Here is a 14922-nt window from a genome sequence, read left to right as displayed (position 1 = left end):
ACAGGACTGGTGGGACAGCTAATAACCCTGAGACAGCATAGTGACAGGACTGGTGAGACAGCATAGTGACAGGACTGGTGGGACAGCATAGTGACAGGACTGGTGGGACAGCATAGTGACAGGACTGGTGAGACAGCATAGTGACAGGACTGGTGAGACAGCATAGTGACAGGGCTGGTGGGACAGCATAATAACCCTGGTGAGACAGCATAGTGACAGGACTGGTGGGACAGCATAGTGACAGGACTGGTGGGACAGCAGCGTAGTGACAGGACTGGTGAGACAGCATAGTGACAGGACTGGTGAGACAGCATAGTGACCTGTTGGGACAGCATAGTGACAGGACTGGTGGGACAGCATAGTGACAGGACTGGTGGGACAGCTAGTGACAGGGCTGGTGGGACAGCTAATAACCCTGAGACAGCATAGTGACAGGACTGGTGGAACAGCATAGTGACAGGACTGGTGAGACAGCATAGTGACAGGACTGGTGAGACAGCTAATAGAGACAGCATAGTGACAGGGCTGGTGGGACAGCATAGTGACAGGACTGTTGGGACAGCTAATAGCCCTGAGACAGCATAGTGACAGGGCTGGTGGGACAGCATAGTGACAGGACTGGTGAGACAGCATAGTGACAGGACTGGTGAGACAGCATAGTGACAGGACTGGTGGGACAGCATAGTGACAGGACTGGTGAGACAGCATAGTGACAGGACTGGTGAGACAGCATAGTGACAGGGCTGGTGGAACAGCAAATTGACAGGGCTGGTGGGACAGCTAATAGCCCTGAGACAGCATAGTGACAGGACTGGTGGGACAGCTAATAACCCTGAGACAGCATAGTGACAGGACTGGTGGGACAGCTAATAACCCCGAGACATTATAGTGACAGGGCTGGTGGGATAGCTAATAACCATGAGACAGCATAGTGACAGGGCTGGTGGGACAGCTAATAACCCTGAGACAGCATAGTGACAGGACTGGTGGGACAGCATAGTGACAGGACTGGTGGGACAGCATAGTGACAGGACTGGTGAGACAGCATAGTGACAGGACTGGTGAGACAGCATAGTGACAGGGCTGGTCGAACAGCAAATTGACAGGGCTGGTGGGACAGCTAATAGCCCTGAGACAGCATATTAACAGGACTGGTGGGACAACATAGTGACAGGACTGGTGGGACAGCATAGTGACAGGACTGGTGGGACAGCATAGTGACAGGACTGGTGGGACAGCTAATAGCCCTGAGACAGCATAGTGACAGGACTGGTGAGACAGCATAGTGACAGGACTGGTGAGACAGCATAGTGACAGGGCTGGTGGGACAGCTAATAGCCCTGAGACAGCATAGTGACAGGACTGGTGGGACAGCTAATAACCCTGAGACAGCATAGTGACAGGACTGGTGGGACAGCATAGTGACAGGACTGGTGGGACAGCATAGTGACAGGACTGGTGAGACAGCATAGTGACAGGACTGGTGGGACAGCTAATAACCCTGAGACAGCATAGTGACAGGACTGGTGAGACAGCATAGTGACAGGACTGGTGAGACAGCATAGTGACAGGACTGGTGGACAGCAATGACAGGACTGGTGAGACAGCATAGTGACAGGACTGGTGGGACAGCATAGTAACCCTGAGACAGCATAGTGACAGGACTGGTGGGACAGCATAGTGACAGGACTGGTGACACAGCATAGTGACAGGGCTGGTGAGACAGCATAGTGACAGGGCTGGTGGGACAGCTAATAACCCTGAGACAGCATAGTGACAGGACTGGTGAGACAGCACAGTGACAGGACTGGTGAGACAGCATAGTGACAGGGCTGGTGGGACAGCTAATAGCCCTGAGACAGCATAGTGACAGGACTGGTGGGACAGCTAATAACCCTGAGACAGCATAGTGGCAGGACTGGTGGGACAGCTAATAACCCTGAGACAGCATAGTGACAGGGCTTGTGGGACAGCTAATAACCCTGAGACAGCATAGTGACAGGACTGGTGGGACAGCATAGTGACAGGACTGGTGGGACAGCATAGTGACAGGACTGGTGAGACAGCATAGTGACAGGACTGGTGGGACAGCTAATAACCCTGAGACAGTATAGTGACAGGACTGGTGAGACAGCATAGTGACAGGACTGGTGGGACAGCATAGTGACAGGACTGGTGGGACAGCATAGTGACAGGACTGGTGAGACAGCATAGTGACAGGCCTGGTGAGACAGCATAGTGACAGGGCTGGTGGGACAGCTAATAACCCTGAGACAGCATAGTGACAGGACTGGTGGGACAGCATAGTGACAGGACTGGTGGGACAGCATAGTGACAGGACTGGTGGGACAGCATAGTGACAGGACTGGTGAGACAGCATAGTGACAGGACTGGTGAGACAGCATAGTGAGACAGCATAGTGACAGGACTGGTGAGACAGCATAGTGACAGGACTGGTGGGACAGCAATTGACAGGGCTGGTGGGACAGCTAATAGCCCTGAGACAGCATAGTGACAGGACTGGTGGAACAGCATAGTGACAGGACTGGTGAGACAGCATAGTGACAGGACTGGTGGGACAGCTAATAGCCCTGAGACAGCATAGTGACAGGGCTGGTGGGACAGCATAGTGACAGGACTGGTGGGACAGCATAGTGACAGGACTGGTGGGACAGCTAATAGCCCTGAGACAGACAGGTGGGAGACAGCATAGTGACAGGACTGGTGAGACAGCATAGTGACAGGACTGGTGAGACAGCATAGTGACAGGACTGGTGAGACAGCATAGTGACAGGACTGGTGAGACAGCATAGTGACACGGCTGGTGGAACAGCAAATTGACAGGGCTGGTGGGACAGCTAATAGCCCTGAGACAGCATAGTGACAGGACTGGTGGGACAGCTAATAACCCTGAGACAGCATAGTGACAGGACTGGTGGGACAGCTAATAACCCTGAGACAGCATAGTGACAGGGCTGGTGGGACAGCTACTGGTGAGACAGCATAGTGACAGGGCTGGTGGGACAGCTAATAACCCTGAGACAGCATAGTGACAGGACTGGTGAGACAGCATAGTGACAGGACTGGTGGGACAGCTAATAACCCTGAGACAGCATAGTGACAGGACTGGTGGAACAGCATAGTGACAGGACTGGTGGGACAGCTAATAACCCTGAGACAGCATAGTGACAGGACTGGTGAGGAGCATAGTGACAGGACTGGTGGGACAGCTAATAACCCTGAGACAGCATAGTGACAGGACTGGTGGAACAGCATAGTGACAGGACTGGTGGGACAGCATAGTGACAGGACTGGTGAGACAGCATAGTGACAGGACTGGTGGGACAGCTAATAACCCTGAGACAGCATAGTGACAGGACTGGTGGGACAGCTAATAACCCTGAGACAGCATAGTGACAGGACTGGTGAGAGAGCATAGTGACAGGACTGGTGGGACAGCTAATAACCCTGAGACAGCATAGTGACAGGACTGGTGGAACAGCATAGTGACAGGACTGGTGGGACAGCTAATAACCCTGAGACAGCATAGTGACAGGACTGGTGAGACAGCATAGTGACAGGACTGGTGGGACAGCTAATAACCCTGAAACAGCAGGACTGGTGAGACAGCTAGTGACAGGACTGGTGGAACAGCATAGTGACAGGACTGGTGGGACAGCTAGTGACAGGACCTGAGACAGCATAGTGACAGGACTGGTGGGACAGCATAATGACAGGGCTGTTGGGACAGCATAGTGACAGGACTGGTGAGACAGCATAATGACAGGACTGGTGGGACAGCATAGTGACAGGGCTGGTGGGACAGCTAATAACCCTGAGACAGCATAGTGACAGGACTGGTGGGACAGCTAATAACCCTGAGACAGCATAGTGACAGGACTGGTGAGACAGCATAGTGACAGGACTGGTGGGACAGCATAGTGACAGGACTGGTGAGACAGCATAGTGACAGGACTGGTGAGACAGCATAGTGACAGGACTGGTGAGACAGCATAGTGACAGGGCTGGTGAGACAGCATAGTGACAGGGCTGGTGGGACAGCATAGTGACAGGACTGGTGAGACAGCATAGTGACAGGGCTGGTGAGACAGCATAGTGACAGGGCTGGTGGGACAGCTAATAACCCTGAGACAGCATAGTGACAGGACTGGTGAGACAGCACAGTGACAGGACTGGTGAGACAGCATAGTGACAGGGCTGGTGGGACAGCTAATAGCCCTGAGACAGCATAGTGACAGGACTGGTGGGACAGCTAATAACCCTGAGACAGCATAGTGGCAGGACTGGTGGGACAGCTAATAACCCTGAGACAGCATAGTGACAGGACTGGTGGAACAGCATAGTGACAGGACTGGTGGGACAGCTAATAACCCTGAGACAGCATAGTGACAGGACTGGTGAGAGAGCATAGTGACAGGACTGGTGGGACAGCTAATAACCCTGAGACAGCATAGTGACAGGACTGGTGGGACAGCATAGTGACAGGACTGGTGGGACAGCCCTGAGACAGCATAGTGACAGGACTGGTGGGACAGCTAATAACCCTGAGACAGCATAGTGACAGGACTGGTGGGACAGCTAATAACCCTGAGACAGCATAGTGACAGGACTGGTGAGAGAGCTGGTGGGGGACAGCTAATAACCCTGAGACAGCATAGTGACAGGACTGGTGGAACAGCATAGTGACAGGACTGGTGGGACAGCTAATAACCCTGAGACAGCATAGTGACAGGACTGGTGAGAGAGCATAGTGACAGGACTGGTGGGACAGCTAATAACCCTGAAACAGCATAGTGACAGGACTGGTGGAACAGCATAGTGACAGGACTGGTGGGACAGCTAATAACCCTGAGACAGCATAGTGACAGGACTGGTGGGACAGCATAGTGACAGGGCTGTTGGGACAGCATAGTGACAGGACTGGTGAGACAGCATAGTGACAGGACTGGTGGGACAGCTAATTGACAGGGCTGGTGGGACAGCTAATAGCCCTGAGACAGCATAGTGACAGGACTGGTGGGACAGCTAATAACCCTGAGACAGCATAGTGACAGGACTGGTGAGACAGCATAGTGACAGGACTGGTGGGACAGCATAGTGACAGGACTGGTGAGACAGCATAGTGACAGGACTGGTGAGACAGCATAGTGACAGGACTGGTGAGACAGCATAGTGACAGGGCTGGTGAGACAGCATAGTGACAGGGCTGGTGGGACAGCATAGTGACAGGACTGGTGAGACAGCATAGTGACAGGGCTGGTGAGACAGCATAGTGACAGGGCTGGTGGGACAGCTAATAACCCTGAGACAGCATAGTGACAGGACTGGTGAGACAGCACAGTGACAGGACTGGTGAGACAGCATAGTGACAGGGCTGGTGGGACAGCTAATAGCCCTGAGACAGCATAGTGACAGGACTGGTGGGACAGCTAATAACCCTGAGACAGCATAGTGGCAGGACTGGTGGGACAGCTAATAACCCTGAGACAGCATAGTGACAGGGCTTGTGGGACAGCTAATAACCCTGAGACAGCATAGTGACAGGACTGGTGGGACAGCATAGTGACAGGACTGGTGGGACAGCATAGTGACAGGACTGGTGAGACAGCATAGTGACAGGACTGGTGGGACAGCTAATAACCCTGAGACAGTATAGTGACAGGACTGGTGAGACAGCATAGTGACAGGACTGGTGGGACAGCATAGTGACAGGACTGGTGGGACAGCATAGTGACAGGACTGGTGAGACAGCATAGTGACAGGCCTGGTGAGACAGCATAGTGACAGGGCTGGTGGGACAGCTAATAACCCTGAGACAGCATAGTGACAGGACTGGTGGGACAGCATAGTGACAGGACTGGTGGGACAGCATAGTGACAGGACTGGTGGGACAGCATAGTGACAGGACTGGTGAGACAGCATAGTGACAGGACTGGTGAGACAGCATAGTGACAGGGCTGTTGGGACAGCATAGTGACAGGACTGGTGAGACAGCATAGTGACAGGACTGGTGGGACAGCTAATTGACAGGGCTGGTGGGACAGCTAATAGCCCTGAGACAGCATAGTGACAGGACTGGTGGAACAGCATAGTGACAGGACTGGTGAGACAGCATAGTGACAGGACTGGTGGGACAGCTAATAGCCCTGAGACAGCATAGTGACAGGGCTGGTGGGACAGCATAGTGACAGGACTGGTGGGACAGCATAGTGACAGGACTGGTGGGACAGCTAATAGCCCTGAGACAGCATAGTGACAGGACTGGTGAGACAGCATAGTGACAGGACTGGTGAGACAGCATAGTGACAGGACTGGTGAGACAGCATAGTGACAGGACTGGTGAGACAGCATAGTGACAGGGCTGGTGGAACAGCAAATTGACAGGGCTGGTGGGACAGCTAATAGCCCTGAGACAGCATAGTGACAGGACTGGTGGGACAGCTAATAACCCTGAGACAGCATAGTGACAGGACTGGTGGGACAGCTAATAACCCTGAGACAGCATAGTGACAGGGCTGGTGGGAGAGCTAATATCCCTGAGACAGCATAGTGACAGGGCTGGTGGGACAGCTAATAACCCTGAGACAGCATAGTGACAGGACTGGTGAGACAGCATAGTGACAGGGCTGGTGAGACAGCATAGTGACAGGGCTGGTGGGACAGCTAATAACCCTGAGACAGCATAGTGACAGGACTGGTGAGACAGCACAGTGACAGGACTGGTGAGACAGCATAGTGACAGGGCTGGTGGGACAGGTGAGACAGCATAGTGACAGGACTGGTGGGACAGCTAATAACCCTGAGACAGCATAGTGGCAGGACTGGTGGGACAGCTAATAACCCTGAGACAGCATAGTGACAGGGCTGGTGGGACAGCTAATAACCCTGAGACAGCATAGTGACAGGACTGGTGGGACAGCATAGTGACAGGACTGGTGGGACAGCATAGTGACAGGACTGGTGAGACAGCATAGTGACAGGACTGGTGGGACAGAATAACCCTGAGACAGTATAGTGACAGGACTGGTGAGACAGCACAGGACTGGTGGGACAGCATAGTGACAGGACTGGTGGGACAGCATAGTGACAGGACTGGTGAGACAGCATAGTGACAGGACTGGTGAGACAGCATAGTGACAGGGCTGGTGGGACAGCTAATAACCCTGAGACAGCATAGTGACAGGACTGGTGGGACAGCATAGTGACAGGACTGGTGGGACAGCATAGTGACAGGACTGGTGGGACAGCATAGTGACAGGACTGGTGAGACAGCATAGTGACAGGACTGGTGAGACAGCATAGTGACAGGGCTGTTGGGACAGCATAGTGACAGGACTGGTGAGACAGCATAGTGACAGGACTGGTGGGACAGCTAATTGAGACAGGGCTGGTGGGACAGGACCCTGAGACAGCATAGTGACAGGACTGGTGGGACAGCATAGTGACAGGACTGGTGAGACAGCATAGTGACAGGACTGGTGGGACAGCTAATAGCCCTGAGACAGCATAGTGACAGGACTGGTGAGACAGCATAGTGACAGGACTGGTGAGACAGCATAGTGACAGGACTGGTGAGACAGCATAGTGACAGGACTGGTGAGACAGCATAGTGACAGGGCTGGTGGAACAGCAAATTGACAGGGCTGGTGGGACAGCTAATAGCCCTGAGACAGCATAGTGACAGGACTGGTGGGACAGCAGAGACAGCATAGTGACAGGACTGGTGGGACAGCTAATAACCCTGAGACAGCATAGTGACAGGGCTGGTGGGAGAGCTAATATCCCTGAGACAGCATAGTGACAGGGCTGGTGGGACAGCTAATAACCCTGAGACAGCATAGTGACAGGACTGGTGAGACAGCATAGTGACAGGGCTGGTGAGACAGCATAGTGACAGGGCTGGTGGGACAGCTAATAACCCTGAGACAGCATAGTGACAGGACTGGTGAGACAGCACAGTGACAGGACTGGTGAGACAGCATAGTGACAGGGCTGGTGGGACAGCTAATAGCCCTGAGACAGCATAGTGACAGGACTGGTGGGACAGCTAATAACCCTGAGACAGCATAGTGGCAGGACTGGTGGGACAGCTAATAACCCTGAGACAGCATAGTGACAGGGCTTGTGGGACAGCTAATAACCCTGAGACAGCATAGTGACAGGACTGGTGGGACAGCATAGTGACAGGACTGGTGGGACAGCATAGTGACAGGACTGGTGAGACAGCATAGTGACAGGACTGGTGGGACAGCTAATAACCCTGAGACAGTATAGTGACAGGACTGGTGAGACAGCATAGTGACAGGACTGGTGGGACAGCATAGTGACAGGACTGGTGGGACAGCATAGTGACAGGACTGGTGAGACAGCATAGTGACAGGCCTGGTGAGACAGCATAGTGACAGGGCTGGTGGGACAGCTAATAACCCTGAGACAGCATAGTGACAGGACTGGTGGGACAGCATAGTGACAGGACTGGTGGGACAGCATAGTGACAGGACTGGTGGGACAGCATAGTGACAGGACTGGTGAGACAGCATAGTGACAGGACTGGTGAGACAGCATAGTGACAGGGCTGTTGGGACAGCATAGTGACAGGACTGGTGAGACAGCATAGTGACAGGACTGGTGGGACAGCTAATTGACAGGGCTGGTGGGACAGCTAATAGCCCTGAGACAGCATAGTGACAGGACTGGTGGAACAGCATAGTGACAGGACTGGTGAGACAGCATAGTGACAGGACTGGTGAGACAGCTAATAGCCCTGAGACAGCATAGTGACAGGGCTGGTGGGACAGCATAGTGACAGGACTGGTGGGACAGCATAGTGACAGGACTGGTGGGACAGCTAATAGCCCTGACAGACAGCATAGTGACAGGACTGGTGAGGACAGCATAGTGACAGGACTGGTGAGACAGCATAGTGACAGGACTGGTGAGACAGCATAGTGACAGGACTGGTGAGACAGCATAGTGACAGGGCTGGTGGAACAGCAAATTGACAGGGCTGGTGGGACAGCTAATAGCCCTGAGACAGCATAGTGACAGGACTGGTGGGACAGCTACCCTGAGACAGCATAGTGACAGGACTGGTGGGACAGCTAATAACCCTGAGACAGCATAGTGACAGGGCTGGTGGGAGAGCTAATATCCCTGAGACAGCATAGTGACAGGGCTGGTGGGACAGCTAATAACCCTGAGACAGCATAGTGACAGGACTGGTGAGACAGCATAGTGACAGGGCTGGTGAGACAGCATAGTGACAGGGCTGGTGGGACAGCTAATAACCCTGAGACAGCATAGTGACAGGACTGGTGAGACAGCACAGTGACAGGACTGGTGAGACAGCATAGTGACAGGGCTGGTGGGACAGCTAATAGCCCTGAGACAGCATAGTGACAGGACTGGTGGGACAGCTAATAACCCTGAGACAGCATAGTGGCAGGACTGGTGGGACAGCTAATAACCCTGAGACAGCATAGTGACAGGGCTTGTGGGACAGCTAATAACCCTGAGACAGCATAGTGACAGGACTGGTGGGACAGCATAGTGACAGGACTGGTGGGACAGCATAGTGACAGGACTGGTGAGACAGCATAGTGACAGGACTGGTGGGACAGCTAATAACCCTGAGACAGTATAGTGACAGGACTGGTGAGACAGCATAGTGACAGGACTGGTGGGACAGCATAGTGACAGGACTGGTGGGACAGCATAGTGACAGGACTGGTGAGACAGCATAGTGACAGGCCTGGTGAGACAGCATAGTGACAGGGCTGGTGGGACAGCTAATAACCCTGAGACAGCATAGTGACAGGACTGGTGGGACAGCATAGTGACAGGACTGGTGGGACAGCATAGTGACAGGACTGGTGGGACAGCATAGTGACAGGACTGGTGAGACAGCATAGTGACAGGACTGGTGAGACAGCATAGTGACAGGGCTGTTGGGACAGCATAGTGACAGGACTGGTGAGACAGCATAGTGACAGGACTGGTGGGACAGCTAATTGACAGGGCTGGTGGGACAGCTAATAGCCCTGAGACAGCATAGTGACAGGACTGGTGGAACAGCATAGTGACAGGACTGGTGAGACAGCATAGTGACAGGACTGGTGAGACAGCTAATAGCCCTGAGACAGCATAGTGACAGGGCTGGTGGGACAGCATAGTGACAGGACTGGTGGGACAGCATAGTGACAGGACTGGTGGGACAGCTAATAGCCCTGAGACAGCATAGTGACAGGACTGGTGAGACAGCATAGTGACAGGACTGGTGAGACAGCATAGTGACAGGACTGGTGAGACAGCATAGTGACAGGGCTGGTGGAACAGCAAATTGACAGGGCTGGTGGGACAGCTAATAGCCCTGAGACAGCATAGTGACAGGACTGGTGGGACAGCTAATAACCCTGAGACAGCATAGTGACAGGACTGGTGGGACAGCTAATAACCCTGAGACAGCATAGTGACAGGGCTGGTGGGACAGCTAATAACCCTGAGACAGCATAGTGACAGGGCTGGTGGGACTGGTGAGACAGCATAGTGACAGGACTGGTGAGACAGCATAGTGACAGGGCTGGTGAGACAGCATAGTGACAGGGCTGGTGGGACAGCTAATAACCCTGAGACAGCATAGTGACAGGACTGGTGAGACAGCATAGTGACAGGACTGGTGAGACAGCATAGTGACAGGGCTGGTGGGACAGCTAATAGCCCTGAGACAGCATAGTGACAGGACTGGTGGGACAGCTAATAACCCTGAGACAGCATAGTGACAGGACTGGTGGGACAGCTAATAACCCTGAGACAGCATAGTGACAGGGCTGGTGGGACAGCTAATAACCCTGAGACAGCATAGTGACAGGACTGGTGGGACAGCATAGTGACAGGACTGGTGGGACAGCATAGTGACAGGACTGGTGAGACAGCATAGTGACAGGACTGGTGGGACAGCTAATAACCCTGAGACAGTATAGTGACAGGACTGGTGAGACAGCATAGTGACAGGACTGGTGGGACAGCATAGTGACAGGACTGGTGGGACAGCTAACAGGACTGGTGAGACAGCATAGTGACAGGCCTGGTGGAACAGCATAGTGACAGGGCTGGTGGGACAGCTAATAACCCTGAGACAGCATAGTGACAGGACTGGTGGGACAGCATAGTGACAGGACTGGTGGGACAGCATAGTGACAGGACTGGTGGGACAGCATAGTGACAGGACTGGTGGGACAGCTAATAGCCCTGAGACAGCATAGTGACAGGACTGGTGAGACAGCATAGTGACAGGACTGGTGAGACAGCATAGTGACAGGACTGGTGAGACAGCATAGTGACAGGGCTGGTGGAACAGCAAATTGACAGGGCTGGTGGGACAGCTAATAGCCCTGAGACAGCATAGTGACAGGACTGGTGGGACAGCTAATAACCCTGAGACAGCATAGTGACAGGACTGGTGGGACAGCTAATAACCCTGAGACAGCATAGTGACAGGGCTGGTGGGAGAGCTAATATCCCTGAGACAGCATAGTGACAGGGCTGGTGGGACAGCTAATAACCCTGAGACAGCATAGTGACAGGACTGGTGAGACAGCATAGTGACAGGGCTGGTGAGACAGCATAGTGACAGGGCTGGTGGGACAGCTAATAACCCTGAGACAGCATAGTGACAGGACTGGTGAGACAGCACAGTGACAGGACTGGTGAGACAGCATAGTGACAGGGCTGGTGGGACAGCTAATAGCCCTGAGACAGCATAGTGACAGGACTGGTGGGACAGCTAATAACCCTGAGACAGCATAGTGGCAGGACTGGTGGGACAGCTAATAACCCTGAGACAGCATAGTGACAGGGCTTGTGGGACAGCTAATAACCCTGAGACAGCATAGTGACAGGACTGGTGGGACAGCATAGTGACAGGACTGGTGGGACAGCATAGTGACAGGACTGGTGAGACAGCATAGTGACAGGACTGGTGGGACAGCTAATAACCCTGAGACAGTATAGTGACAGGACTGGTGAGACAGCATAGTGACAGGACTGGTGGGACAGCATAGTGACAGGACTGGTGGGACAGCATAGTGACAGGACTGGTGAGACAGCATAGTGACAGGCCTGTGAGACAGCATAGTGACAGGGCTGGTGGGACAGCTAATAACCCTGAGACAGCATAGTGACAGGACTGGTGGGACAGCATAGTGACAGGACTGGTGGGACAGCATAGTGACAGGACTGGTGGGACAGCATAGTGACAGGACTGGTGAGACAGCATAGTGACAGGACTGGTGAGACAGCATAGTGACAGGGCTGGTGGGACAGCATAGTGACAGGACTGGTGAGACAGCATAGTGACAGGACTGGTGGGACAGCTAATACAGGGCTGGTGGGACAGCTAATAGCCCTGAGACAGCATAGTGACAGGACTGGTGGAACAGCATAGTGACAGGACTGGTGAGACAGCATAGTGACAGGACTGGTGAGACAGCTAATAGCCCTGAGACAGCATAGTGACAGGGCTGGTGGGACAGCATAGTGACAGGACTGGTGGGACAGCATAGTGACAGGACTGGTGGGACAGCTAATAGCCCTGAGACAGCATAGTGACAGGACTGGTGAGACAGCATAGTGACAGGACTGGTGAGACAGCATAGTGACAGGACTGGTGAGACAGCATAGTGACAGGACTGGTGAGACAGCATAGTGACAGGACTGGTGGAACAGCAAATTGACAGGGCTGGTGGGACAGCTAATAGCCCTGAGACAGCATAGTGACAGGACTGGTGGGACAGCAATAACCCTGAGACAGCATAGTGACAGGACTGGTGGGACAGCTAATAACCCTGAGACAGCATAGTGACAGGGCTGGTGGGAGAGCTAATATCCCTGAGACAGCATAGTGACAGGGCTGGTGGGACAGCTAATAACCCTGAGACAGCATAGTGACAGGACTGGTGAGACAGCATAGTGACAGGACTGGTGAGACAGCATAGTGACAGGGCTGGTGGGACAGCTAATAACCCTGAGACAGCATAGTGACAGGACTGGTGAGACAGCACAGTGACAGGACTGGTGAGACAGCATAGTGACAGGACTGGTGGGACAGCTAATAGCCCTGAGACAGCATAGTGACAGGACTGGTGGGACAGCTAATAACCCTGAGACAGCATAGTGACAGGACTGGTGGGACAGCATAATAACCCTGAGACAGCATAGTGACAGGGCTGGTGGGACAGCTAATAACCCTGAGACAGCATAGTGACAGGACTGGTGGGACAGCATAGTGACAGGACTGGTGGGACAGCATAGTGACAGGACTGGTGAGACAGCATAGTGACAGGACTGGTGAGACAGCATAGTGACAGGCCTGGTGAGACAGCATAGTGACAGGGCTGGTGGGACAGCTAATAACCCTGAGACAGCATAGTGACAGGACTGGTGGGACAGCATAGTGACAGGACTGGTGGGACAGCATAGTGACAGGACTGGTGGGACAGCATAGTGACAGGACTGGTGAGACAGCATAGTGACAGGACTGGTGAGACAGCATAGTGACAGGGCTGTTGGGACAGCATAGTGACAGGACTGGTGAGACAGCATAGTGACAGGACTGGTGGGACAGCTAATTGACAGGGCTGGTGGGACAGCTAATAGCCCTGAGACAGCATAGTGACAGGACTGGTGGAACAGCATAGTGACAGGACTGGTGAGACAGCATAGTGACAGGACTGGTGAGACAGCTAATAGCCCTGAGACAGCATAGTGACAGGGCTGGTGGGACAGCATAGTGACAGGACTGGTGGGACAGCATAGTGACAGGACTGGTGGGACAGCTAATAGCCCTGAGACAGCATAGTGACAGGACTGGTGAGACAGCATAGTGACAGGACTGGTGAGACAGCATAGTGACAGGACTGGTGAGACAGCATAGTGACAGGACTGGTGAGACAGCATAGTGACAGGGCTGGTGGAACAGCAAATTGACAGGGCTGGTGGGACAGCTAATAGCCCTGAGACAGCATAGTGACAGGACTGGTGGGACAGCTAATAACCCTGAGACAGCATAGTGACAGGACTGGTGGGACAGCTAATAACCCTGAGACAGCATAGTGACAGGGCTGGTGGGACAGCTAATAACCCTGAGACAGCATAGTGACAGGGCTGGTGGGACAGCTAATAACCCTGAGACAGCATAGTGACAGGACTGGTGAGAGAGCATAGTGACAGGACTGGTGGGACAGCTAATAACCCTGAGACAGCATAGTGACAGGACTGGTGGAACAGCATAGTGACAGGACTGGTGGGACAGCTAATAACCCTGAGACAGCATAGTGACAGGACTGGTGAGAGAGCATAGTGACAGGACTGGTGGGACAGCTAATAACCCTGAGACAGCATAGTGACAGGACTGGTGGAACAGCATAGTGACAGGACTGGTGGGACAGCTAATAACCCTGAGACAGCATAGTGACAGGACTGGTGAGAGAGCATAGTGACAGGACTGGTGGGACAGCTAATAACCCTGAGACAGCATAGTGACAGGACTGGTGGAACAGCATAGTGACAGGACTGGTGGGACAGCTAATAACCCTGAGACAGCATAGTGACAGGACTGGTGGGACAGCATAGTGACAGGGCTGTTGGGACAGCATAGTGACAGGACTGGTGAGACAGCATAGTGACAGGACTGGTGGGACAGCTAATTGACAGGGCTGGTGGGACAGCCCTGAGACAGCATAGTGACAGGACTGGTGGGACAGCTAATAACCCTGAGACAGCATAGTGACAGGACTGGTGAGACAGCATAGTGACAGGACTGGTGGGACAGCATAGTGACAGGACTGGTGAGACAGCATAGTGACAGGACTGGTGAGACAGCATAGTGACAGGACTGGTGAGACA

This window comes from Oncorhynchus nerka, linkage group LG5 (genome assembly GCF_034236695.1).
Source record: "Oncorhynchus nerka isolate Pitt River linkage group LG5, Oner_Uvic_2.0, whole genome shotgun sequence".
Taxonomy (NCBI): Eukaryota; Metazoa; Chordata; class Actinopteri; order Salmoniformes; family Salmonidae; genus Oncorhynchus; species Oncorhynchus nerka.
Note: the sequence above shows the minus strand (reverse complement) of the source record.